This window comes from Triturus cristatus, chromosome 6 (genome assembly GCF_964204655.1).
Source record: "Triturus cristatus chromosome 6, aTriCri1.1, whole genome shotgun sequence".
NCBI lineage: Eukaryota > Metazoa > Chordata > Amphibia > Caudata > Salamandridae > Triturus > Triturus cristatus.
This window is the reverse complement of record NC_140589.1, coordinates 96,576,925-96,602,295: the sequence shown is the minus strand read 5'-3', so window position 1 is coordinate 96,602,295 and position 25,371 is coordinate 96,576,925. Positions and strand designations below refer to the sequence as shown.

Sequence of the window (25,371 nt, the reverse complement as noted above, 5' to 3'; positions counted from 1 at the left end):
TCAGCTAAAGATAATCTTGTTAGTGTAATTAAAGTTGGAGTTTGACTGCTCAGTTCATCCTCAATAAATTGTACAGAGATAATGTCTTCACTAACAAAGTTATTCAGTGAGGGTATGGATTTAAAAAGTCGGAGTAGGTTCCCTCGGTTGAGTATGTCTTGTTTACCTCTAGATTGGAATTCTGGTGTAAATATAAGTTTCTCAGCTTTTTTTGGGATGTGTTGTCTAGTTTGGTCCTTTTGCTCTATTTGATTCGTTCGCAAGCTGATTGTTTTACTCCCATCCATGCTTTTCATATGCAGATTGACCCACTCATAAGGTATTTCAGGGCTATTTTCTACCCTCCGTACTATGGGGACCCTTTCTTTTTTTGGGTCTTCCTCGTAGCACAGCTTGTGATGAGGAATCATTACATCCGTGGTGTCACTTGATTTGATTCCACTTCTTTTATCCGAATTGTTTGTGAAAGGTTCTTTTTCATCCCTACTTTGGTTAACCTCCCCGTTTGATATTATTTGCGGATGTTTTTGTTTCCCATTCTGCTCTTGCATTTCCAATATTACTTTGTCCTCCCCTATTGACATATGGACGCTTTTTTTTTCAATTTTTGTTGTTTCAAATTTTGTTATATTTTGGCCTTTTGATGGGTTTTTTAGGGAAGGAGTTGACATTTTCTTTCATGTTATTTTTGTTTTCTGTAGTAGGTAACGCTCCCTCATCAACTTTGTTGTTTATATTACTCAACTTTGTTTTCTCATTTTTCCGTGCTTTGCGGAGTTTTTTCTTTTGACGTTTTGACATCTTCGTAAAACCATCTGAGTCAGTGTCACTCTGATTTGAATCCGTTTTATCCACTTTAATTAAAGCCTCGCACATATACTCTTTGTGCATTAAATCGTTAGCATGCTGTGTCTGTAAGTTGATTTTATCACAGAGTTGGTTTACTAACTTATGTGGATCTTTGTCTATGAGGATATCAGATCCAATCTCAGCTGTTATTTCTTGCGTTCCCTCGGTGCTTTTAGGAATTATTACCGGATTGACCCTACTAGATCGAATCTCTCTTTTTGTATCTTCTATTATGGTAGTTAGAACTCCTGGTAGGGCTGATAACTTATCCATGATTGGTACGTAGATAGAATCAGAAGTACTTGTTTCATTTTCCCTTTGTGCCCTGATTATAAGATCATTTAATTGAGCCAGTTTGTTATCAATTCCCGCTACATTCGTAGCCATCATTTTTAGGAGGTCAATCTGTATGTCCATTTTATCCGATTGATATTGAAGAGCTTCTAACGTAAGGGTCGATGTTTGGTAGAAAATATCCCAGGGTTTCATTATCTCCTGTTGTTTTAGTCCTATTTGAGTTGCTTGGGGAGTTTGCGTTTTGTTTTGCTCTGATCTATTTAGATCTAAAATTTCCTCCCGGTCATTATCAGCGTTGATAGGGTTTTCAGGCGATTTTATGACGAGTTTGTTGAATCCCTGCAGTCCCTCTGTTTTTGCCCCTTGCATAGTGGTTTCTTTTTTTGTTTCCTTAGGAGTGTTGATGTAATTGTCACTCGGATGATACTCCCCATGGTGTTTGGGGAGTGTTTCAGTTTCTTCAGCAGTTAGAACCAAGTTTTTCTTTATCTCAACTTTCACTTCCAAGGGGATCCTTTGAATTGCGTGTTCAATCCTATCCTGACAATTTTCCTGGCTTCCTGCCGTGGATTGCGAGAAAGGGTTATTAAGTGGGCTATCTTCCGAATTAGATGTTACCAGGGGTTTGTTTTCCTTCTTCAGTGTTAGGCTACAATTTAGCATCTCTTTTGGAGGTTCTTCCTGTGCTATCCGTAGCAGCCGTTCACCAGTCTCTCCGGTATCTAGATTTATTTTTTTAGATTTATTGTAATTCCAGTTTTGTTCTAGTAGCTCCACTTTTTCATTTTGTTTCGTGGTTTCCGTAGGGTTTAGAGAATCGATATTAATATTGGTAGGTTTCATAGGAGTCTGGAGTCTCTCAATATTTGTTTCAGAGCTCATTGTCCAAATGCTTCCCGCAGGATCCTTCAAGAATTGAAATTTATCCGGTATTTTGCCAGACTTCTCAAACATCCGCGCAATTGGGGATATAAGGGACTGGGACTGACCGGGTGCGTTGGTTTTTACATTTTTTAGCACAGTAGGTTGCTGCAATCTTTTAGCGCGTTTTGATGTTGAACCCACAGTTCGTACTTTACCCGATCTCATGGTATTGACGTTAACGTTAGGTGCGTTTGTAATTGTAGATTTAATTTTAGTTTTAATTCCACGTATCTGTCCGGTGGTTATTGAGAGTGATGTTCTTCAAATCTTCAACTTTCTTTGCCCAGAACCCCCAGTTTAGGCCCCGGCTCCGGCCCAGGCCTAAGAATGTCAGTCTAACGGCCCAGCACCCGTATGCTCCGAAGCCCGTCCACTCCCTCTGTGACCTCATGGGCTAAAACAAGGGGGCCGTCAGGGAGCAGAACTGGAGCACAGGCGGAGCGGCGCTATTACAACGCTTATGCCCGTACGCAGCCTGGGTACCAAGGGGGGGTGCCCAATCACTGTCACTGTCACTGACACTGTATCACTGTCACAGTATCGAAAAAAAAAGAACACACACTCAGGCCTCACCGGGTGTCTCCGCTGATCCGCAGCGATGGTTTCTCCCTCCTCCTGCTACACCTCTCAGTGCCTCGGCAGGTATAGGCTTTCTTAGCGCTGCACACACACCTGCTTTCTGCTCCTCCCCAGCTCGCGGTGCAACTGAGCAACTCGCTCAGGCTCAGGCACAGACAAGGCAAGGCGGTCGGGCAGGCAGCAGGGGGGCCCAGACTTCCGTGGACACTAGCGGTGGGTCCCTCGGCGATTTCGCTCAGTGGCTCCGCGGCTCTGCGGTGGCGTGCGAGGGCAGTGCACGGCTGTGTGGCCAGTAACTACAACCGTTTTCGACAGCAGCGGCGGCGTTTTACTCGTTCCGTCCTGCTCTGCTGTGGCGGTCTGGTTTCTTCCTAGGTCCTTGCCTGCCAGGGCTCCTCCGAAAAGGACTGCGATGCACCCTTTGAATTTCGCGCACTAGATCTATACTGGGAGAGTTTTTTAAGACTGTTCCTTGTAATAAAGTAATCACAAATCCCTTTATATCTGACCCCTCAAGATCTTCAGGGATGTTTAGGAGCCTTAAGTTATTCTTCCTTGAATGGTTTTCTAAACGTTCAAGGTCGTCTTTCAATTCCTTATTTTGAGCTGATAACTTTGCCAAATCCGTGGAGGTGGTATGTATGGCTTCCTTAAGTTTAGGGATCTCCGTCTCTATTGCATCTGTCCTCATAGTGACTTCTTCTAGTTTCTGAGCCAGTACTTCACAGGACGACTGAATAGAAGCCTGGTTTGCTTCTGACACAGAAAATCTAATGGCCATCTCAGCCTGATTCGCCTCTGACACTGTAAACCTGTTTGTCATCTCGTCTTTTAAGTAGTATATCTGCCAAAGAGCGTGATGTGGAATATGAGGCCACATAATTGTCAGTTGTAACATCGCTTATATCGATAGGGCTGTTAACGACTTCCCGCTGATCTTCCTGGGTGTCTGGGAATTCCAAGGTGGAATATCTGTTGGAAAGGCACACAGCAGGGTAAACAGCAGTTGCAATCGCAGATGCGGTTATTACAAGTGCCCGTGGGGTATCGGAACTCTCAACTGAATTACTGAGAGGAACCGATAAATGTAACCCCTCCAAGTTGCTCTGTGGGATGGTAGATATATTTCCTGAAGCTAGGCTAATTTGGTCTAGAGGGTTACTTATGCCACCTTCTGGGAGACCTTGTAAACTGTGCACCCCTCTGCAGGCTTTCCTGCACAACATTCTTTGTAGGCTTACTAGCAGTTGCGGTGGAGGTAGACATTACTTTATAGTAAGATTTCAGAGATGGAGTTATTTTCACTTTTAATAACAACAGATTTTTACCCCTGCTTTTTCCCTTTCCCTTACCGGTCCCTCCTCCCTTGATGACAATTCAGGGATCCGTTATGTCTCCTTTCAGTTTGCGCTGCTTAACTGACGGCCTAACTTCGGAGATGGCGGGGGAGACTCAGGGGGAAAGAATAGGTTGAGTGATATCGGTATTGAGTGAAGAGTGGGCTGCTCTAGCCCGCAGTGTATGTTATGTTACAAAGCATTTATATAGCAGTGTATATCTGCCGGTTAAAGATGGTGTAATGCCCACTTTACTTGCTTCACGAGTTTCCATACAGCAAGGGAATGCCTCCTCCACCCCTGATTAGGGGTGGGCGGAATTCGCGGAATCGCGTTACGCAAATCTCCGCGAAACGGTAAAAAATCTCCGCGAACACGCAGAAATTCCGCGAGTACGCGGAATTGCTTGTTCGCGATACTTTTTTCCTGTTCGCAATTGCTGTTTACGTGCTCGGGGTGAAATATCTCGCGAACACGCATATTGAGAACGCGAAAAAGCAAAAAATTTTTCGAAGTCGCGGAACGCAGATTTTTGGGCAATTTCGCGTTCTCCGCGGAACGCGAAATTACCCAAATTCCGCAAATTCCGCGAACGGAACGGAATTTGCCGCCCAGGCCTACCCCTGATAGCCTAATAGTCACAAATGCCCTCCTATCACAAGAGGAAGAAATGCTACCAGTAGAGCTATCGATGTAACCATCCAGGAGTAGAATCGGCCACTTCTTCACCTTACAGTACCTGACCTTGACCTTGAAACCTTCATTGGAGGGAGTGAGGGTCCAACACCCCACCTGTGAGCCAACAACCGGGTGGGCTGCCAACTGCAGCCCTAAATCGCCCCGTAGTCGACTCTAATCCAGGAGCTCGAGTAGGTGCCAGCGCGAGCGCAGGTGCTGTCTCTGCCTCCTGCGAACCGGAGCAGGAAGCGGGTGTCCTGACGTCTCTGCTCCCATGCAGCCTCTCTCCACCGGCAGTGTCAGACTCCAACCCCCACTGGGCCACTGCAAAGATCCGGAGCCGCAGCCGCACACCCTTCAGAGTCAGCCAGGGAAATCTCGCCGCACACCACCATAAGTAAGGGGGAAAGGGCATTTTTTAAACTTTGTCTGAAGATATCAGGCCTCCGACATCAGACCCAAATGAAGAAATCGAAGGAGCGTGACCGTGGCCATTTAGCTAGCGGCCGCCATGTTCCTCCCAACACGCAGTCCTATTCAACGCTTATGATTATACATGAAAATCCTCCACAAGAGAACTAATTCTTCATTTCATATATAAGACAACGTACTCAGAGGGAAGAAAAATAGTTGTCCCATAAACTGATTTTCCACCATTAACGTGTTAGAAAAAAACACATAATCCCAGATGCCACTTCCACAGGATGGATACGGCCAACACGCCTTTAGCCAGATGAATCTTTTATATGGCTTTTATCGGCTTATTGCCCAATCTGGAGATAAAATCAAAAACAGGGGAGAGAGACATCACCAGAAGTTGTCCTTTGAAGGTTATTCTTACTAAGTAAGATCACATCATCACATAATGAAATGCCAGAAATGGTCAGTAGCCAACACAATGCAAATCCTGTTCCTCTGCCGCTCAAGTTGTCTCCATATGGTTAATGTATAGTGTGAAGAGATGGGGAGCTAAAATACACCCTTGTTTAACCCCAGGTTAATTTCAAATCCTGCATACAGCAGCCATCAAAGCCATATCTTCCTGAGACAGACATATTACTATAGAGATCTAAAAGAGATCTAAAAGAAGGTAAACAATATCACAGTCTACCGCTAATGTTAACATTATCAAAGCTGACCCTATCAAATGCAGAAGTAATAAAGGTCATGTGTTATGATCCCTACTAAGCCACTGTTTATTTATTAATAAGAAGATCTCAGTTTAAATATAGGCAAGTGTGCTTAAAACAGACCTAAAAGGGTATTGTATTTCAGAAATTATTGTGATTTCTTTCATATATAAATATAGCTTATTTAAGACCACCCGCCTAAGTACTTTCACAACCAAATTAGGAAACGAAAGGGTCCTATAATGGAGGTGCCCCCTTTATTGAACAAGGGTATAATTGTAGAATGGGAACAAGAAGACTAAGGTCCTGATTTATATATAATGGCGGAGAGGATACTCTGTCGCAATGGTGACGGTGTTCCCTCCCTGCAAATAGAGTTGTCCACCCACCAAATTTAATTGTGGGTGGACCTTAAGTTTGGCCATGACGAATACTACTTTGTCTCCGCCATGGCCACACTTCTCAGACAACCTGGGGGAGTAAAGGCCACTGGAGAAATGGCATATGAACGCCCACCCCATTTAGATTTGTGGACATGTACTCATTTTTTACTGTTTCTTACCACCAGAAAGGAACAGTAAAACCATTATAATGCCCCGTCTGCCATGGGAGAAACCTTCCATGGTGAGGGGAGCATTACTTTTTTCAAAAAGAAAATCCTGTTTTGGGATTTTCTTTTTGAAAAGAAAAAATCATTGACAGGAACCGCAATGACGACAATTTCTACCAATGTGTAGTAATTGAGTCCAGACGTTTGGAGGATCTTAGGATGTTTATTGGTAGTTAGTTCCAGGTAATCCAGATCAATCCATAAATGATGACAAGACCAGTACATAGAACAATAGTAGGCCCATGGTAAACCCCACCAGGAGCAGCTTGTCTCTTGCTCAGCCCTTCCCAACTGACTCGCTGGCTCCCAACATTCTGTGATACCTCATAAACTGAACATTCCACTGGCTGAGTGGGAGATCACAAGCATAAATACAAAGCCAGGATATAACATATCCCCTTTTCTTCCATATAAAACAAATATATTGCTTCAAATGAAAAGATAAAGAAAAGAAGAAAGACAAAGAGTAAATCGGAAACACTGTACACCAATGTAAAAGAACAGAAAAACCATAAGAAGATGCAAAACATAACTGAAAATGACACAAGTGAGAATACCATCCTCCCTTCAATGACAATCACAGAAACAAAAAGAGAAAACATCAATGACTACCCCAAGATATACTGGCTGGCCAGGCATGTATAAAAAGAGACAATCGATATCAGACGCTAACAGATAGAAGGAGAAGAAAACTTCCAGAGAACGAAAGAATAAACACCATTAAAGTAAAACAGAGAAGAACACAGAACGAAAGAATCCAGAATCCACAAATGACATCAGTAAAAGAAATCACAAGGAAAACTGGGGTATAACAGGAAAAAGAGAGAAGATAAACAAATGAATCACTCACACTTCCCATTAAATAACAATTTCAAAACAAGAATATAGATGTTGAATACCAATTGAAAATTTGTAAACATAGCACATTAACTTCGAGAAAACAACAGATGGTATTCAGACCAGATACCCTGTGAGGGTAACATAACAAAAATAAACAGGTGGTGTATAGGTGCAGACTGTGCACTAAACAGATGAGCATAAAACCCAATAAACACACCACCTAAAAATATATTGTGCACTGTTGTGAACTAACAGGTAAAAACTAAAAATGTTGTGCACTGTTGAGGAAAACGACATACCTCATGTAGAGGTTAAATATCGTACACTGCAGTGATGGGACTGTAACCCATACTACTCACCTCGAGTGGAGGTCAATTGTTGTGCACTAAACGGGAATGTAACCCATTTAAAAACACCTCATGTAGAGGCAGACACGTTGTGCACCGTACAGATAGGATTGAGACTTTATGCATAAAACTTACGGAACAAAAAAAAAGCAAACTACACATGAGAATTATGCAAACCGTGAGCAGATGGGACTTAAACCCATTGCTAGCAAATGGGACTACAACCCATTGCGAAACTAGTGTTGGCAGACAAAAAAAAAACATGCAAACAGTGCATTATAGACCGATTATGGACTACCTATGGTCCATGAACAAACTTGAGACAAATGCCACCATGCAATAACATCTGAAACAAAACGTAACCATAGAGCAGCACAAGTACAGATATGGTAAACGATATAAACATAAAGGCATGAAGAAACTAGATATTGTGCACATGAAAACAAACAGGCAGTCTTAAACAAGGTGTGCCTGTCACCGGAGTGAAGAGGAACACAGGTTTGCAAAGAAACCATGAAACGACGATCATGTGCCAGACGACTCATAACTCGTGGACTTGTGGAACATCCTCCAACCTTCAACCTTTCCACCACGGAATAGTTTCTTGGAACAGTCACTTTCGACCGCATAGTACCAACACTACCTCAAGACTCGTTGAAAGAACTTACGGTTGCAGGCCTCGAGACAGAATGACCATTAAAAGCTTTTCCAACGTAAGGTAAGCTTTTCCAACGTAAGCCGGTGTCAAATGTGTGGTGAATTGAACGGGAGGACTGATAAATCTGAGGACGTCTTTCAAAGTTGACAGGAAGTACTAGATGGTTGTCCGTGAGCCAGCGTTCAACTCTAGTGACATGTACAATAAAGTTCATAAATAAAAAAAAACGTGGCTGGCAATGTCCCACAAATAAATGAAGATCGAGATGCATTGAAGGTGGATCGGATGTTCACGCCAATTCAAAGATGGCGGCACGATTTTTCACGCAATCCCGGGTGGCTCAGGGCACGCTGGCGCACTTAGACATGAATCAGCAGCAGAACTCCGACAAGCGTCACAGAGAGCAGAGGAAATGAAGACTCACTGCCAGCACGCGACACTCGTAGGTAAGGAACGCGCGCATATATTTTAAATTTGAAGGATGCGCTCGCGTTAAACTGTAGAGAAGCGAAGATCCATCTCAGGGCTTAAAAAAAATATATTTAAAAAAAACGGACTCACAAAAACAAATAGTTTTTGCCCTGACATATGCGAATAAGCTTAATCAAAGATGTAACAGTAGGTAAATGGACATAATATCGAAAAAATAATATCGAACAACAAGAATATCGAAGGTAAAATATCGAGATAACATTAATATCGAAGTGTAGAATATCGAGGTAAGTAATATCGTGTTTTAAGTGTTTAGTAAAATATCGAAGTATGAAATATCGAAGTAGTAATATCGTTTGAAGATAATATCGATTGAATAGTTTTGTGAGAAATATCGAAATATAATATATATATTGTTTAAAATGTGTATTTCATGTATATTGAATAAGTAAATTGTTTAATCATATTTGTATAAATACTTTATTATTGTTTAAAATATAATTAATAGTGTTAAGTAATTTATTGTATGATATGTTTTAGGAGCGGGATGTTGGGTTATTAGGGGATAAGGGTGGGGAGTGTTTTAAAAATATTAGTGTAAAATCAGATAATAATTTAAAATTATTAAATAATAAATAATTATGAATAGTAAATTGTAATGAAATTTCTAAATTAAATATTAGTAATTTAGAAAAAATAAAGAAATTATATAAATTTTTTAGGAGCGGGATGTTGGGTTATTAGGGGATAAGGGTGGGGAGTGTTTTAAAAATGTTATAGTAAAATCAGATAATAATGTAAAAATTAGGAATATTTTAGATTTCGAAATTTAACAATTTCTATACAAATTCGAAATAAAATATTTTAAAATTAAAATGGAATATTATTTTTTTTTTATGAGTGGGATGTATGGTTATTAGGGGATAATGGTGGGGAGTGTTTTAAAAATTTTAGTGTAAAATCAGATAATAATTTAAAATTATTAAATAATAAATAATTATGAATAGTAAATTGTAATGAAATTTCTAAATTAAATATTAGTAATTTAGAAAAAATCAAGAAATTATATAAATTTTTTAGGAGCGGGATGTTGGGTTATTAGGGGATAAGGGTGGGGAGTGTTTTAAAAATGTTATAGTAAAATCAGATAATAATGTAAAAATTAGGAATATTTTAGATTTCGAAATTTAACAATTTCTATATAAATTCGAAATAAAATATTTTAAAATTAAAATGAAATATAATTTTTTTTTTATGAGTGGGATGTATGGTTATTAGTGTATAAGGGTGGGGTGTGTATTAAAAAGATTAGTGTAAAATCAGATAATAATTTATAAATATTACATAAAAAAGAATTATGAATAGTAAATTGTAAAGAAAATTCCAAATTAAATATTTATAATTTAGAAATTCAAAAAAAAATTATATATATTTTTTAGGAGCGGGATGTTGGGTTATTAGGGGATAAGGGTGAGGAGTGTTTTAAAAATGTTATAGTAAAAACAGATAAAAATGTAAAATTTTGTAATATTTAAGATTTCGAAATTTAAACATTTCTATAAAAATTATAAAGTAGATTTTGTAAAAATCTAATGAAATATTTTTTTAAATTTATGAGTGGGATGTATGGTTATTAGTGTATAAGGGTGGGGAGTGTATTACAAAGATTAGTGTAAAATCAGATAAAAATTTAAAATATTACATAATAAATAATTATGAATAGGAAATTGTAAAGAAAATTATAAATTAAATATTTATAATTTTGAAATTTAAAATTATATTATATATATTTTTTAGGAGCGGGATGTGGGGTTATTAGGGGATAAGGGTGGGGAGTGTTTTAAAAATGTTATAGTAAAATCAGATAATAATGGAAAAATTTGTAAATTTTTAGATTTCGCAATTTAAAAATTTATATAAAATTACGAAATTGAATATTTTCAAATTCTAATGAAATATTAATTTTGTTTTAGGAGTGGGATGTAGGGTTATTAGTGTATAAGGGTGGGGAGTGTATTAAAAAGATTACTCTAAAATTGGATAATAAGTTATAAATATTATTACTAAAGAATTAGACATGTTAAAATTTTAATTTCATTTTGACAATGTTTAAAAAATATTTTCAAAATAATTTCGACCTTATTTTTTTGTTTCATGGTAGGGAATTTGGGTTTTAAGGGTGTAAGGGTGTGGATTGTATTTTAATGATTGTTACAAAATTATAGAGTAATAAATAAATATTTAATTGGGAATAATTGTAATATGTGAACATTTTGGGACTAATGTAGGTAAATAAATTTAACCTGTTCTTAAATACCCAGCCATACCTAATCGGTACATTAGAATCTGTAAGTTATATGTAGGTAACAATTCGGTAACAGTTACCTATTCGGTAACATTAGGTAATCACGATTCGGAATTCACCTAATCCGTAAATACCCAGGTGGTATTTACTCAATCGGTAAATACCCAGGTGGTATTTACCCAATCGGTAAATACCGAGGTGGTATTTAGCTATTCGGAAAATACCAAGGTGGTATTTAGCGATTCCTAAAATACAAAGGAAAATACCACCTTCCCTTAACTAAGTAGCTAATATCATAATGATGTTATAATAGAAGGTCTCTTAGGCTTGAATAGGGGACCCCATACCTCAAAAATAAGCTCAGTGAAATCACATCTCAGGAGCATCAGGAGCCGTCTCGCAGGAAGGCTCGTCTTCAGTCTGAATAATAAACCTGATGTCTGTGACATGAAAAGCAACAACTTTCAGGTATTTGCAGCTGCGCGTGTGTCATGGCTAAAGAGTGGGTCGAACAACCTAGAGTGGAACACATGCATTGTGTAAAATTCCAGACTGTGTGTCACAGCATGTACAGACCAAGGTCTCTGCGCAGAGCTTGGGATGGAAACAACAGAATGCACTCGTCTGAAGGAAGTCTCGAGTAAGCAGTTTATTCAAGACAGAACATGTAAACCCAGTGTCGTGTGCAAAGACAAAAATATGGCTACATAACATTCAACGTGGTTATGCCAACTGAACAATGTATGCACGTATTCAGGGAGAACTCACTACACGCCCCCTTGAGCGAAGCAATATGTAATAGGCAAGAAAAGAGAGAATGCAGAGTTCAGTTTCGTCAGAGCAGAACAAGGCGTAACCAATGCAGCGCCAAAGTCCTAAAGTCCAATTAATTGCAGCATAAAATTCAAAAAAACACAATGCAAGTATAGTAAAAAACTCAAGCCGACCATCAGGAAGAGAAAAAAGAGAAATAAAAGAAATAAATGTTGCGCCAGGGTGCTGTCCAGTAGTACAGGCGCAATGGACGACAATCCAGTTAATCCATGAATGTATAGGCAGCATATGTGGCCACGGCTTCCAACAAAAATTCGTTTGCAGGGCCACTAAAAGTCTCAGCCATCCAATTAAGTAAAGAAAAGGAACATACGTGTTCTCCAACCAACGGAGCCTCTAGCACAATCAGAGGGCACCCGGAATGTTCCTCCAAATAGCTCATGGACAAGAAGTCGGAGGCTGCCGCTGAGATGTCCCAATTACCCAGGATACCATGCGCCGCCCCACACGCCATGATCCGGACACCAGAACAGGCCAACTCGTGAGACACTAAGGGCCTCATTAGTCGATCGAAATCCGGCACCGGAGACACTATGTTGGTCAAGCACAAATCCAGAGGCCATTCAAAGGGACAATCCAGGCAGTGTAATACAGGTTGTACGCAGGTGAAGTTGGAATACCTGAAGGATAATCCATAAGCCAGACTCAAAGTCGCCAATGGCAAAGTACCATAGAAGTCAAGCATCCGATCACGAAGAAGATGCAGACGGGACAGGTGCTCGTGTGGCATAGAAGGAGTAGCCATTCCGGAATATGGAAAGGAAAAGCAGCACACCTGCCACTAGCGCCAGGAGCAGCGGGACACCTCCAAAGATGATCGAGAACAGTGAATGAACAAATGCCGGTATTACACCAAAAATAGTTTGGGAAGAGGTCACGAGACCCGAGCCCACATGTTTAAAAAAATGAGCCAGGCCGGTGGTGGACAAGGCATTGATAATAGTTTGGATCAAAGAGCCCAAATGCAGGGGGAGGTCAGTATTCAGAGGCGCCTGTATCTCATTGCGCGTATGAGCAACGTGAAGGAGAAATGTTTTAGTAGAGGAAGTCAAAGGAACCTCTTTGTGGGACAATGGCTCTCTATTCGGCTCAACTTGTTGAACTCTGCTTTCAAGGTTGGAATCGAAGGCCAGATGGAAACATCCCGCCGCACATGCGGGGGTGGAAAAAGAACAGTATTGCAGCAGACAACTTAATGCGAGACAGTTATGTACTGGATTCCCACTCACATCCAGCAGCAAGCTTCATTATTCAACATTAAATGAATAGCGTTTGCAAGCAGAGTGAAAGAAGGTGTAATCACAGGCACTGGGATACCTCGTAGGACGCACGCCAGAATCTGGGCTTGTACATAGCATGCGCCGTGTACTTGCATGTGCCTATTGTCTGATGTATGGATCATAGAAGAGAGTGTGCTAAAGCTTTTATCTATAACGGCTAAGGCCTTCTCCATGTTTGCTTGGTCAATAGCTCTCAATCTGGAAGCCGCCTCACTGTGCGACAACTTGCAGACTTCGTTGTAAATAGCATACGCCCACCTTTTGGTTATGCCACCCAAAGGACCATTCACAAAATCACTCAATTCGGTATGCACCTTGATGGAGTGGGTGGACTTCCTGATCCTGTAGATGTGCTCTGTGTCAGCTGGTGGACAGATTGGGATGTGTGTACCATAAATGCAGCCAATGAAATGGGGGAACTGTGCCATGTGAGAAATGTCTGTTTTTGTTTACTGCAGTGCAGCCTGTGTGTTGTGGAAGCAGATGTAATGGTGCATTCTCTGCATCATGGCATCCAGGAAATTCAAGAAGGAACCGGACAGCCAACTCTGGGATACACCACCCACCGCAGCTGTCACCACCTGATAACCGCCGGATGCCAACACATGTGGGCTGCAGAGTACCTGCACATGTGGGGGTTTGGCGTGCGCCCTTCTTATTGGCTGGTCCAGGAGTGGGTGCAGGTCCCTGATTAAGTCAATGATGGTTTCGGGGTGTAGCTTGGACCTCTCATGTATCTCTGCATCAGTCAGCTGGAATAGTGTGATGCGCTGTCTGTAGATGCGTTCCTCCCGTCGCCAAACCCTCAGTCCTGCTGCCTGTACATGTAGGCGCCTTGCAATGACGTACATAGCGGACATGTTGTCCACGCTGTTGCATTTTGGGATTGCTTATCTGCACTGTTGATTGTTACCACCTGCTTTCAATCCGTGTTAATTACCTACTCTTATTTACCCATTGTCTTGGATTTCTTAATTACCTAGTGCTCCTACATGTCATTTTCATTTTTACCACTTCATATTTACCACTTCATATTTACCTATTCGTTAATTATGTATTCGGTAACTCTTAATCCGTATTTAGGAATTCTGTGAATATGAATCGGTATTTACCCCCTCATATTTACCTAAAAGTGGTTTTTGGACTCCTACATCTCACTTGTTTGAATATCCGTCGGTAACCTCATATTTACCTAAAATCCGCCGTTACCCACCTGTATTTGGCTACCTACATGAGGCCCCTTATGTCGAAATTGAATTATGTAATTTTAATAGGAAAATCTAATTTCAATATTTATGTAGTGTTTATGGGTGGGATTTGGGTATATTAGGGGAGAAGGGTGGGGAGTAATTTTTAAAAATAATAGTGTAAATATAGATTATACAAAAAATCACATTATTTGTAAATATTGTGAAATCAAAAATTTACAAATATAAATATAATAAAATAATTGTATAGTTGATGGAAAAGATATTGTACATATTTTTTTTTAAATTATGGTGATTATGGGATAGGGGTGGGTATTGCAACTATAGTTTTTTAATTTTTAATAGTTTATAAATTATATCTCATAGTTAATACATGTAGCTCATTAATATTTTAAGTGATCTTATAACCAGCACCTTCTCTCAGTTTGATCTTTCTGGAGTGGGAATATTAAATTATATAGGGTTAATGTCCAGCACCTGTCCTGACTTAATGTTAGCTGGAGTGGGAATAGTAAATTATATACAGTTAGGTGCCGATTACGATCCGGTAAAAACCGGGTACGGACCGTCGGTCGGAGCGTTTTCCCCGTCCGACTCGTACCCGGTCGTAAAACTTTACAAACATGGAATTACGATTCGCACGGAAACACCATTTCCGTACGAATCGTAAAAAACACCGACCGACGAAAATATACATACGAATGTGATCCGGGAATGCTGCGACGTGACGTCGGTACGCTTTCAGGCAGCGTTTCACGACCCAGGAATTACGATTCGAACCGACAGCAGTCCGGACGGCAATATTTTCACGGCACCCAAAAAGTGCCGGAAAAGCGAAGTACGGCGCGAATCGACCAGAGTAGGTGGCCCGGTACGCACCGTACCCCCCCCCCCAGCCCCCGTACGTACGCGCCGACCCCCCCCAGCCCCCGTACGTACGCGCCGACCCCCCCCCAGCCCCCGTACGTACGCGCCGACCCCCCCAGCCCCCGTACGTACGCGCCGAACCCCCCTGTATGTACACCCGTGTACGTGTCGAACCCCCCGTGTACGTTCGAGTCGAACTCCCCCGTGTACGTTCGAGTCGAACTCCCCCGTGTACGTTCGAGTCGAACCCCCCCTGTACGTTCGAGTCGAACCCCCCGTGTACGTTCGAGTCGTACCCCCACCCGTGTATGTACGGTGCGTACCCCCCGTGTACGTTCGAGTCGAACTCCCCCGTGTACGTTCGAGTCGAACTCCCCCGTGTACGTTCGAGTCGAACCCCCCCGTGTACGTTCGAGTCGTACCCCCACCCGTGTATGTACGGTGCGTACCCCCCGTGTACGTTCGAGTCGAACCCCCCGTGTACGTTCGAGTCGTACCCCCCGTGTACGTTCAAGTCGTACCCCCACCCGTGTATGTACGGTGCGTACCCCCTACACGGGGGGTTGGACTCGAACGTACACGGGGGGGTTCGACTCGAACGTACACGGGGGAGTTCGACTCGAACGTACACGGGGGGTTCGACTCGAACGTACACGGGGGGGTTCGACTCGAACGTACATGGGGGAGTTCGACTCGAACGTACACGGGGGAGTTCGACTCGAACGTACACGGGGGGGTTCGACACGTACACGGGTGTACATACAGGGGGGTTCGGCGCGTACGTACGGGGGCTGGGGGGGGGGTCGGCGCGTACGTACGGGGGCTGGGGGGGGGTCGGCGCGTACGTACGGGGGCTGGGGGGGGTCGGCGCGTAAGTACGGGGGCTGGGGGGGGTCGGCGCGTATGCGGGCACGTCTCCATGGTTGCTATGGGAGTTCGGTGCGGACGGTGTTTTTTCCATCCGGTTGTAACCTCGGACGCACGGGATGGATCGTGATTCCTCGGTCGGACTTCACCTTTCACATTTGTACGGTAAATCGTACGAGGACGTGTCGGACACATTTTCCGACCCGAGGACGTGTGGGGAATGATTCCCAATGCGGTTCGTATGGACTTTTTACCATGCGAATCGTGATTGCCAGTTCGTACGGCACTTGTACGATTCGTACGGTAAAAAGACCGGATACGAGTCGCACGGGGAAATTTTTTACCGGATCGTAATCGGCACCTAAATTTTTTAGGGTTAGTGTCTAGCACCTTTCTGGACTTTATGTTAACTGGAGTGGGAATAGTAAATTATATAGGGTTACTGTCCAGCACCTTTCTTGAGTTTATGTTAACTGGAGTGGGAATAGTAAATTATATAGGGCTACTGTCCAGCACCTTTCTTCAGTTTATGTTAACTGGAGTGGGAATAGTAAATTATATAGGGTTACTGTCCAGCACCTTTCCTGACTTTATGTTAACTGGAGTGGGAATATTAAATTATATACGGTTACTGTCCAGCACCTTTCTTGAATTTATGTTAACTGGAGTGGGAATAGTAAATTATATAGGGTCACTGTCCAGCACATTTCCTGAATTTATGTTAACTGGAGTGGGAATAGTAAATTATATAGGGTTATTGTCCAGCACCTTTCTTGAGTTTATGTTAACTGGAGTGGGATTAGTAAATTATATAGGGCTACTGTCCAACACCTTTCATGAGTTTATGTTAACTGCAGTGGGAATAGTAAATTATATAGGGTTACTGTCCAGCACCTTTCCTGACTTAATGTTAACTGGAGTGGGAATAGTAAATTATATACAGTTAGTGTCCAGCATCTTCTCTGAGTTTATGATATCTGGAGTGGGAATATTAAATTATTTAGGGATAGTGTCCAGCACCTTTCCTGACTTTATGTTAACTGGAGTGGGAATAGTAAATTATATAGGGTTACTGTCCAGCACTTTTATTGATTTTATGTTAACTGGAGTGGGAATAGTAAATTATATAGGGTTAGTGTCCAGCAGTTTTCCTGACTTTAATGTAAGTGAAATGGGAATAGTAATTTCTATAGGGTTAGTGTGCTGAATGTATATGTATTGTGTTAATGAAGTATGCTTTTGGATGTAATTGAGGATAAAAAATGTGATTTTTACATTTAAAAAAAAAAAAATTAGCTACATTATATATGTGAGAGTTATAAATTAGGAAATCCAATGACACATTTTATCTTTTTATATAATCTTTATTTTTTTTAAAGAAACTAGTCAGATGATTTTTTTTTTTATTTACAGAATGGAGTATACATTAGTAGAGATACAGGAAATATGCTTTCATTTGTGTCTTTTTCAAATGTTTAAATTAAAATAAAATGTATTCATATTATTACATTTCATAACAGAAGTATTGATAATAACAAAAAAACATACATAACATTTATTACTTTTTAACATTGTTAGCAAAAAAACATTCTTACAGTATTCATATAATAATGTTTTTGTTGGCTATATACATAAAAAATATCATTGCATATTTAATTTCTGAAGAATATTTTTTCATTTTGATTTTGTTGTTGTACATAATTAGTACATGATACAAATTATGTTTTTATGCAATGTATTTTTAATGATTATTAATAATATTATTGTAGGAAATGTTAATATTATTAATTTTTATATTTTATAATTATATGAAAACTAATTTTTGTAACATGTACATTTTGTTAATAAATGTTAAATAATATAAACATTTTCTTAGTGTTTGTACAGTTGTGAAAATAAATTACTGTATTATAATCATAATAATAATGTTTTTATAATTATTATGAATATAATTTTTAAAGGTATTATTTTTTAGAAAATAATTTTCTACTAATTTTGATACATTTATGTGATATTTTTATATGATTATAATGTGTTCAATTTATTTACACTGATTTAAGCAGGGATTTTCATTTGAATGGGATTATTTTGTAACCTGTTCATGTTATTTTGGGTCATTTTGGAATGAGGAAGTTCGCGGTTGGAAGCTGCTTCGCGTTGAGCAAGGTAAGGGGTGTTTTAAGTATTAAGTGTTATTAAATACTTATGTTTAGGGTAGTTAGGATGTTTATAGTGTATTGATAGATAATTTAAAATGTTTTGGGTGTTTTTGACGTGTTACTAATGATTTAGTTACGTCTGTTTGTTTACTGGTAGTGACGTAGTTTTCGAAGTAAATATTGTGATTAAATATGTGTTGTTTTTAAATGATGTAATTGTATTTATTAAATGTATTTGGGTGTGATTGTGTGGGTGGGTATGTTTTCTTCTGTTTTTCAGGTAAATGTTGATCGATGTGTTTTTCGAAGACCAACACGCGTTTTTTTTTTTTAAAGCGTGTGTTACTTGATTTAATTAATATTGTTAACACACTTTTTAAGTTTTTACGGGATTTCATGGAGCGTTTATTTAGATTTTTAAATTGTTTTCGGGTTTTTGAGGGTTTGGATATTATGATGAAAAGAGAGACGTTTTTTTTTTTTTTTTAAAGTGTGTTTTAGTTAATGGAACAAATAAAGTTATCACACTGTTTTTTGTAACCCGGATTTCCTGGAGCGTTTGTTACAATTTTGACCTTTTTTTCGGATTTTTGAATGTTTCACGTTTTTGGATTGGCCGAGGATGGATTTACATTGGATGTGTTTATTTTTTCTTTTTACTTGGTGGAATTCATCTTGTATGGGTACATCAATGGTAAGTTATATTTTGTGAACATTTGGGTGGGAAATGTTATTATAGTTTATTGTTATATATATTACATTTACAGAATTAATATTTAATTGTACATATATATTTCTTCTAAGAAAATGAAATGTTTCTGACAATTATATATTATTTCTGAAAATATAGTATTAATTTATGATTGCAATAGTTTATTGTATTGACCTATTTCATTTATTAGCTGTGTGTATGTTAATTATAAAATGCTTTTGGCTATTAGTGATAGGTAGTCTAGTCCACTTGTTGATGGGTATAGGTTTACTTGACTTTGTAGTAGATCAAACATTTGTTTGGTTTGTTTTGTTAATTTAGGACCTATTTGAGTCACAGATTGTTGCATCCGTAATTCTTGGTAGCTTTGTTCTTTTTGTAGAGATTCCACCAGTTTTTGTAGGGTAGGTTTCCCTCTGCTTGTAGTTGCTTGGAAGGCATTATGCCATCCTTCAACACTATTGTTTGTTTTGGATTGTTTATTTAAGGTACTCAGGTATACATTCCACCAAGGAATGTGGAACTTTGGTTGTCTTCTATGTCCTGATCTATGTAATCTTCCCACCCAGGTGTCCTCAAAGTAGTCTAGAAGTTGGCTTAATTTGTCTTCGTTCTTTTTGTAATAGGGACTTTCAATGAGAATATTATAGTGTTCTGCTACATCTGTTACAGGTACGTATGCTAGTGCTATTAGTTTTTTAACCTGGTAGGCAAAAGTACTATCTGTAGCATATTGTACACTTAGGGTGGACTTTTGCAGATGTCTCCATAGACTCTGGTTAAAATGATAATAGCAACCTTGGATTGCTGTGTGTGGATAATTTTTTAGTATTGAATTGATCATGGCTAATTCGAAATCAATAATTATTTTTTGTGGGAAAAAATTATTGGTTTCTTCTTGAATTTTGGTTAATATTTCTATGTATGTTGTTTGCTGTTTATTTGGTAAGAGGGCATAGATGAATGGAATGTTAGAATGGTGGTACAATCCATGCACTGTGTACAGCTGGTAAAATGGTTTTGGACAAACTTTAAAAGTTCCATCCATCATCCAAGTGTCACATTGTTGTAATTTCACTAAATTGTTTGCAGTAGCAAACATAATTATTCTTTTATCAGGAGATTTGTTGTCAAAAAAAATAAATGGTTCATTACTGTGAGTTATGCTTAATTCTGGGGGAATAATTACTGTCTCAAATGTTTTAGGGGTAGGTAAAGTTTTGGTAGTTAGTTTTTTTTGTCTAGCTATAGTTCTTTTTAAACAATCAATTGGGGGTAATTGTGCTGATGCATGGTGTGGTATTTTAATTAATTGTTCTTTGAGTATTTGGGTGGTGGGTTTATCAGTGCTAGTACTTGCTTCTTTAATGTTTTCAAGAGCATTTCTAACTTCTATCTCTGTAATATTGGGGGGGGTGATTATGTTCTTTTACAGAAAGAACAGTGATTTCTTTTGTAATAGCTCTACCATAGCATTTGTTTGAGTAGTATTTGCTACATTTCCAAAACATTTTCAGACCACTTTGTTTTTCTTGTGTATATACATAACCCATATAACATAACAACATTTTATTTTTTTGAGATGTTATAAATTCTGCACCTTCAGTCATGTTGTTCTGTATTATGCTAGGGGAGATGAAAAAATATTTTGTAAATATAAACAATGTTATAGATATTTTAAATATATTTACATTTTAGTGAATATACTTACAATGTTTAATTTGATGTGTTGAAAGATGTTAATTAGCTGACTTCAAGCTTTCAGTTTAATCTTGGAGATAGATTATCTGTTGATAAGAAAAAAAAATATTGTTAATAGTTGGATACATTATTTTGAATGTGCTACTGTTTTAAGGGGGAAAGTAACATTCTGGATGCGTATTTTAGGCTGTTTAATGATTGAGGTTTATATACTTACTTATGTGTTTGGTCCAGTAGGTGATTGCGTAGAAGGTAGTTTTCGATGGTTCAGTGGTTTTCTGTAGAGGCGAGAAATAAGGAAAAAATATTTTTTAGCATAATTTTTTGTAATTAATAGTTGTAGGTCGGTAGGAAAAAGTAAAACAATACTTACATTGATTAATATTAGAGTTGTGGGGGTGTCCAAAATATTTCGGTAATTTTAGGAGGTATCTATAGAGGAGAAATGAATGTAATTAAATCAAGTGTAGTACATTCATTTATAGAAATAGTTTCAGCTGTAGAATTGTAGATTCGTTGCTTTATAAATAGAGTAAAACTTACTTTCTGTAGTTGTTAAATTTTCTTTAGGATTGTAATTCTTCTTTCAGGAAATAGTTGAGTAGAGTTTCGTCTTCTTTCTTCTTTTCAGTTTGTAGTGTGAAAGAGATGTTGAAATGTAGTGGTTTTATAGTGTGCAATTAATTAGTTGCTTCATTTCATTGGTTTAATTTGAAATGTGAGCATCTCATTGGTCCACATGAATTTTTTTTTTATCTACTGGCTGTTTGTTTCCTTGTAAGGAAAACGCTAATTAGCAACTTATTAGTAGTAAGTAATTGTTTATTTGTATTATTACATGCTTTAAATATATTTTTAAATTTGGTTTAATGGATGTATAATAATTATAACTTTATTTATGTTATGAAATGTATTCATATAGTTTATGGAATGTTTATTTTTAAATGTATATGTTAGAAGGAAAATTTTAATGTTATTTAGGTGTTTTATTATGTATTACAATGTTAATGTATGTGTTGGGCTTAAAGTATATTATCTAAATATTTTTTTAGATAGTCGATATAGCGAAATTAACTATATTTTGGTTGTCTATATTTTTGTTTTCGATAATTTTAACATTTACATAGTAATTTAAGAGTAGACGATAATGTTGTTAACTATATTTTTAACTTCGATATAATCATATACGATAATTTGTAAAGACGATATTGTGTACTCGATATTTTAGTATTTTCTTAAATAAGTATGGTGAGTCGATAATATTGTAGTCGATAATTTGGCAACGATATTTTAAGTACTCGATATTTTGGTAATCGATATTATGTCAGTGATCCGTAACAGTACTCACGTTAAGAATAGCATGGCCAGATCCTCAGTGTGAAACTGCCCTTCGACAAACGCCGTATATAAATGAAAGTGCAATGTCCCCTTGAAATCCAAAACACACAGAGACAAATACCCGGGTGATCAGGCCGACTACGTCTAGGTGCTGTAATCGAGGCTCTAAGAAAAGATAAGAATGCACACTTGAATAACAACTGTAGGCAAATTGAATGAAAAATTGTTTTGAAACGCTGTAGATAGAGCTTGCAGGCTGGCTTGAAAAACGCATACAGTTCGCTTGTTTGAAGGAAGTGTTGGGCAGCAGTTGAACAGAGTCACTTCAGTGCTGGATGCTTTAAAAGAACAGAGCTTTTCACACGCTTGCAGTTACTTGTAGAGACGTTGTTGGGCTGCAGTTGAAACAGACAGACCATTTGAGATGCAGCTTGCGTTGGAAGACAGACCAGTAGAGGCAGGAGCTTGAGATGCTTCAAGTAAAGGCAGTAGTTGATTACCTTGCTTGTAGAGACACAGCAGACAAAGAAAGAACACGCTTGCAGTTGAAACAGATTAGCTTTTTGAGGTGCTGCATGCGTTAGAAGAACAGAGCTGGAACTGTTTACAATCTTGAACTGGCACGTTGTGTTGAGGGCGACCGATGGAGGGTCACTGGTGGGGTCATGAGTGAGTTGAGACAGGTGCCAGATTGAAATCAGTTGAAGAGGTTGATGAAGCTTGACAAGGTTGAAATTGCAGGTTCTTTAGGAAATCGTCGCCAAAAATTGTAGTAATTGAGTCCAGACGTTTGGAGGATCTTAGGATGTTTATTGGTAGTTAGTTCCAGGTAATCCAGATCAATCCATAAATGATGACAAGACCAGTACATAGAACAATAGTAGGCCCATGGTAAACCCCACCAGGAGCAGCTTGTCTCTTGCTCAGCCCTTCCCAACTGACTCGCTGGCTCCCAACATTCTGTGATACCTCATAAACTGAACATTCCACTGGCTGAGTGGGAGATCACAAGCATAAATACAAAGCCAGGATATAACACAATGCTTGACAGTCATTTAAAAATAAGGTGCGTGGCCTATCCACCATGGGGATGGAGTAATTGAAGCCGTCCGCAAGGCAGAACATGGTTCTCTACTAAGAAATACATCAGTGGGAATTTTATCCTTTCAAAGGGTTGTACCCAACTAGTCAGTGATATATGGGAAGACAACCCGGCTCCCTCTTCATGCGAAATAATAGGGCATTTTACTATTTCACAAAATGAGGAGCTATGGGAAGAGTACCAGCTTGGAGTAGCTGGTTCCAAGCTCCCCCTTTCAGGGAACGTTTCCAATCTTTTATCACTCTTTTATAGCTATGATGACACTCAGTCACTTAAGTCTTACTCCAGCTTTTTTTTCCAAAATATTTTTTATTTAACAAAGATATATCTGACATTTTGAGAATCATATATCATACATCAACTTCTCTACTATATCCCCATCCTTCCCCCTGCCCTCCCTTAATAATCCAAAATTATACATTTGCGAGTGAGAGCATCGATTAACCTTTTTTCAAAACACTTTTTTATTGAGTCAGCAGACAGAGTAACCACATTTCTTACAGGATAATTGCAATAAAAACTGGTCAGAACTGTAGCATCAAATCTGATGACTTCTATTACAATAGAGCGACAATTATAATAAAATAATATAAACATATCGAGCCTGTAAACACCAGCCTGCAACAATGCAACCATTTGTGCTACATACTTTATAATGATCCATGTACCATTCCCCTCAAGCCAGTTCCCATGAGACCTAGGGCCATATGCATCAACGAGAAACCTGCTCGCAAACGGGCAGATTAGCAGAATCTGCCCCTTTGCGACCGGTATTTTTGCATTTGGGATGCATCATCCCAAATGCAAAAATCGCTATTTAAGGAATCTCTAAATAGCGATTCCTTAAATTGCGATAGCATTTAAGGAATCCAAAATTGAGATTCCTTAAATGCAATGCATGAAAGTTAAAAAATTTGCGATTTCGCTAATAGGGGGAGCAAATTACCTGGAGGAGGGGAGGTTCCAAGACAAGACCTCTAAAGTCTGCCCATCGTTTCCATATTTTGGGGTGCTTCTGTGGACATCCCCATGCCCTGAATATAGGTTGCTCCTGACCCATGCACCAATCAAGACCCGCCTTCCAGGCTGCCAGCTTGGGTGGAGCCTGGGTCTTCCATGCCTTAGCTATGTCTCTTTTTGCCTAGGTGAGGCCCAAGAACAACAAATGCCTTTTATACCGATTACCACCAATTTCTACTATGACATGCAGTAGGGAGAGCTTTGGGGATAGGGGTATATCCCACCCCAACCCTTCAGACAGACAAGTTGTGACTCCCCTCTAAAATTTATTGAGTGCAGTGCATTCCCAAATTGTGTGTATGAATCTGCCCTCTGCGCCACCACAGGCCAGACAGGTAGGGGGGAGTATCAGTCCCGCCCTCCACAGCCTATGTCTGGTAAAATAAGTGTGATGAAAATACTTTATCTGGATAAGCCTTAAGCGAGAAGCTATTGCAGCGTCCCACGGTGATTCTAGCGCCTCCGTCCAATCGTCATTACCAAGGGGGCCAAGATCTGACTGCAATTTCTCACAGAGTGAGTCTAATGTGCTGGAGAGATTACTCAGTAAGGATTGATATATCTTTGTAACCTTGTATTCTCCTAAGTCGCCCATGAATACTTTAGCTTCTATTGGATGAAACTCCGGTAGAGATTCTAAGTGCACAATATAAGGGGATAGAGCATGTCGAAATTGCAGGTACTTAGAAAAATTGTGAATGTGGCATATCTAATTCCTTCCCGAGCTTCTGGAAGGACTTTAGGGAGGTACCACCACAACGATTCCCAGAGTAGAAAGCCAATGGCATCCAAGTCTTGAAACCCCAACAGGGTGGACATATGGGGCAGAAGACCACTTTGCCACAGGGGCGTCTCTCCCGTCCATCGTCCCCACCACCCTATTGTGTACAATGGGTCTTTCCATATCCCAAAAAAATACATGTGTGGCAGCCGGGAGACGTCGAAGCTTCCTTGGTCTATGTAGGAGTAAGTGAGGTCGTCTGGCCTTGATATTCAGCAGCATATAGGACGATTAAATGTGTGTTGATCTGGGGGCAGGCCAGGCTTAAGAAACACCGCAATTTCGGCATGTCACCAGTCAGGTGGGAGTTTTCACTCTTTGAGGGGTGCATTTACTACAACAAGATAGTTGGTAACAAACTGGGACTGAAAACTCTTTTATAATTCGCACGGGAAGCCGTTAGGGCCCTGTGCTTTACCTGTGCGCAAATCCATAAGGGCTGCACACAGTTCCTCAACCATCAGGGGGCATCTAGTTCTGCGTGTGCCAAATCTGACAGAGTCTTTGGGGTAGGTG

General features: G+C 39.4%; 1 protein-coding gene across 2 annotated transcripts in view; it reads left to right on the top strand.

The window, feature by feature from the left end:
* The window catches only part of LOC146813822 (calpain-1 catalytic subunit-like), a 652,425-nt gene that overhangs the window by 490,179 nt on the left and 136,875 nt on the right, over positions 1-25,371 (top strand). The window lies entirely within an intron of this gene.